General features: G+C 32.6%; 1 long non-coding RNA gene and 1 other non-coding gene across 2 annotated transcripts; one reads left to right on the top strand and one right to left on the bottom strand.

Annotated features, from left to right (window-relative positions):
- Positions 1 to 1,501: 1,501 nt before the first annotated feature.
- Positions 1,502 to 2,402, bottom strand: LOC140743099 (uncharacterized). The gene is made up of 2 exons (XR_012102377.1): positions 1,859 to 2,402; positions 1,502 to 1,763 (listed from the first exon to the last, which is right to left on the bottom strand). It is a non-coding gene; the product is annotated as an uncharacterized LOC140743099 (long non-coding RNA).
- Positions 2,403 to 3,003: 601 nt separating this feature from the next.
- Positions 3,004 to 3,077, top strand: TRNAR-UCG (transfer RNA arginine (anticodon UCG)). Its single transcript has one exon. It is a non-coding gene; the product is annotated as a tRNA-Arg (tRNA).
- Positions 3,078 to 4,067: the final 990 nt, after the last annotated feature.

Here is a 4,067-nt window from a genome sequence, read left to right as displayed (position 1 = left end):
TGGGGTGTCTGGAAAAAGAACTGAGTGCAGACAAGTTTAGTGTAGGGCGAAATTCCACGGGCTGTCGTAACATATATTTTTAACATGGGAATGTATTGCGCGTGCTGAAGTGCAGAACAGCGGTTTTTTAGGGTGCCGTACCTAAAGGATAAAAACGGAACCCTATTTCTAAGACTTCGCTGTCTGTTCGTCTGTCCGTGTGTCCGTGTCCGTGTGTGTGTCCGTGTCCGTGTGTGTGTGTGTGTGTGTGTGTGTGTGTGTGTGTGTGTGTGTGTGTGTGTGTGTGTGTGTGTGTGTGTGTGTGGGCTCTATCTCTAGAACGATAATAGATAGACATTTGAAATTCTTACAGAGGATGCATAACGGTGACCGCTATAACAAGAAATGTAATGTTTTTGAAATTCTACTAAGGAGGTAAAAGAAGTGTTATATGTATGTATACGGGAATCGAAGTTAGAAATGTGAAATTTCAGAAAACGTCTATTCAGACAAATACACGACAATGTGGACGGGTGCAAATTTCATATATGATAATGCGTAAGTTTATTCATTTTGGTATACTGATTAGGTACATCTCAACTACTTTGGACACACTGCGTGCCAACATTTTGTCCTCCCGTGGGGTATGGTTGTGGTTATGCGTGGATTAGTGATGGTGATGTGGTAGACACATAGACCTTGGATTAAAATTTTGGGCTAGAACAGGGCTACAGTATCCCCTGTCTGTCGTACGAGACTAAAGGGGGACTTCTGGAGTTGCAGGCGACAAGAATGGGAGCTCTAACCGCCCAGCCCTGGAAAGAACCACTATATGTAAGGCCCCATATAACATGGACGGTTCCTATGGAATAGTGTAAATAATAATTATTATATCCTACATGAAACTTATATTTTAAAGAAAGTTTCATTACAGTCTACTAATTAGAGTTTTAGTGTATGTTTCTGAAGAAAGCTTAGCCAATTTAGGTACATAGTGACGAAAAAAAAGCTTTTATTAATTAAATATTAATTCTACTTTATCGTTAAAATTGTTAAAGTTAACTGTAATCGTAAAGGAGATGTTTCAAAATGTATGGGCTCCCGGCCACCTTTTGTACACTATACTAAAAACTAAGAAAACATGCAAAGAACAATTCGTAGGGGTTTATTTTCTTCAAATCATGTTCGTTTAATTGTTAAAAAACAATAATTTACACTTAAACTTGCAACACAACAGTGGAAAAACATCATGGCGGTAGTGATTACCGTAATAATGTCATCTGTCATTCTATTTTAACGTGACTATATACATTATATACGTTTTTATATATTTTTTACGCGAATGGGCGTAGATATATAAATATTGTATTGTATGTATTGAGAAACAATGCCTATATTTGATAAACATTAATTATATTTACTTTCATAAATCTTAACTAAAAACAAACATACCAAAATATGTACTTCTATACCAATTTATTTTAGTTAAAACATTTAAGTGTGTAAATAAAACAACTTTAAGTACACATTTGATAATATTTTACTTATTCTTCACTTAGATACATTATTTATTCATTTTCAATATCTTCCCTTATCCATATTTTCATCCAATCATGTAGCAGGTTCTGTAATATCCTGTGACGAGCTCAGCCCAAACATCAAACAATGGTCATAATGTGAGCGCAACTACCTACGAGTACGGTTCGTTGCCCAGCGATGCAGTTGCAATAATAACTGATTATTTTGTCATCCCAAGAATGTCCTTGCCTTGCTAATGCAATTATCTAAAAAAAGAGAAATGTAAAAAGATTAGCTTCTCTAGTTTAAAATTATTAATGATTATTTCACGTTTAATACAACTAACTGATGTATAATTTACCTGATGATGTTGAATCCTTGTCAACGCAATCCACAGCCATCGCACGAAAATCACAAGAGTCCATAAAACATAAGCTGGGTAAACAAGTGAGGTAGAATCAGTCCAAAATCGTAAGCAGCACAGAGCAGAAAACATATTCAGGATTAAAATTGAATCTTCTCACCAGTACATATTGATTCAACGTTTACATTGGAGTTCACTATCATTATATAATATGTATATATACACTTTACACATATCAAATTGACAACTTCTTCTTTTTTAATTTGACATGTCACTTACATCTATAAAACCAGATACTATTTAAAAGGTGGTTTTGTTATAATTATTATAAATAATTAATTAAATTCAGAAATAATAACGGGATACCCAAAACAAAAGCCAGGTTGTAAAGTACTAAGGTAACAATAACTTTACGACAAAAACAGCGAAATACAGAATTACCGACATCCAAAGAGTATAGTAACCTATGTGTGGAGTACACATAGGTTCCCTGACCGACATCGACAGTTTTTAAAACTTGACATGACAGTATTCCGCCATATTTAATATTTCAATGAGAAATGCTTATTTTAAATATTTTTAAACACGAATACTTAAGGTTATCAAAATATAAGTGTATTTTTCTTCAATTATACAAATTAATCATGATTTTTAGATATAGTGTACATGAGATGGCCGAAAATGAAACATCTCCTTTGTACTATTTAAGATTACAGTTATTTGTAAGTCATATCATATTTTTTACGCGGGCGAAGCCGCGGGTTCTGCTAGTGTATTATATTAATCAGATTGAATCAAATGGTGACATTTATATTGTATAGGATCAAAATGTGACATTTAAAAATTTTTTCTTAGATATTTGGTGCCTTTATCAATATATTTTAGCATAAATTTAGTAAATATTATTAATACATCATTTAGTTCAATTAAAGTTCAAGTTCTGTTACTGGCCCTCTAGAAAATAAATCTATATTCCACGTGCACAGCCACTTTATATTTTTCTCATTTCCTGGAAAAAAAGACAAAGTGTAAATGTCACCTTTTGTTCCTAACCTCCTCATATATTTTTATTTTAATATATTTTATAATTATTTACAAGGCATAATAATCATGTGATAGCAAAGTTTGAACCATGTTCACAGGGATCGTGTGGCCTAATGGATAAGGCGTCGGACTTCGGATCCGAAGATTGCAGGTTCGAGTCCTGTCACGACCGGGCAAAATCCATGTGGTTTTTTTTATGCTCATTTATTTGAAGTTTTCAATCACAGTGGACGGCCAAATATGAAAGTATAAGGAATTGCTAAAACAATAACAATTTTGTTCGAAAACATATTTTAGGTACTGAACCGGAATAGAATTAGTTCTTTTTGAAAACAAACGCAGCTGTATTATTGAGCTAATGGAAATTTCTTTTATAACAATAGAAATTTAGGAAAATAATGATAATGATGAAACTGACCGAAGAGGCTGATTTTTAGCCGCAATCAGATACCTATATAATTTGATATTCCGAAAACAATGTACATAGTATAATATGAAATAGGTTTTCGAATTAGGAATCAATCATAAAATCAGGCTAACAACGTATTTAAGAAGTAACACCTGTAGGCTCCTATATTTAATTTTCCAGCGGCATTTATAATATATATTTTTGTAATATTATTTTACTTGACTTTTCTACGTTCATAGTAGCATTATTTAAAAGGATAATTTTTTTTAGTATGATAACAATTTTAGCACTAATGTTTTAAATAATAAAAATGTGTACGTAATTATATTACGTAAATATTAGAAAAACAAAAATGTACCATTTTACTACTGCAGTAGCGGTCGTGACGGGACTCGAACCTGCAATCTTCGGATCCGAAGTCCGACGCTATATCCATTAGACCACATGATCGTACAAAACGTTTTCCAATAAAAAAAGTTACATTGATATTTAACACACTAATTACCACTTAATAATATTCAATTATTAAATAGATATAGTTATTAATTGTAGAACTAAATTGTTCCCAATGTAATAATTTTAAAATTATAAGTACTCCTCCAAGTAGCGACTTATAAGCATAAAATCATAATTCCAACGACAAAATATTGACGTAAGTTTTAAAAAAACTTCATTGTTCCACCCCATACGCACTACAGTAACACCTATTTGTGCTTTACAAGTGTTAAACACTGCTGTGTTCCGATTTGAACG

This window comes from Epargyreus clarus, unplaced genomic scaffold (genome assembly GCF_041222505.1).
Source record: "Epargyreus clarus isolate Ecla_fem2 unplaced genomic scaffold, WU_Ecla_fem_2.2 ptg000007l, whole genome shotgun sequence".
In the NCBI taxonomy this organism is placed as follows: domain Eukaryota; kingdom Metazoa; phylum Arthropoda; class Insecta; order Lepidoptera; family Hesperiidae; genus Epargyreus; species Epargyreus clarus.
The sequence above is the reverse complement of the archived record's forward strand: the minus strand, read 5'-3'. Positions and strand labels throughout refer to the sequence as shown.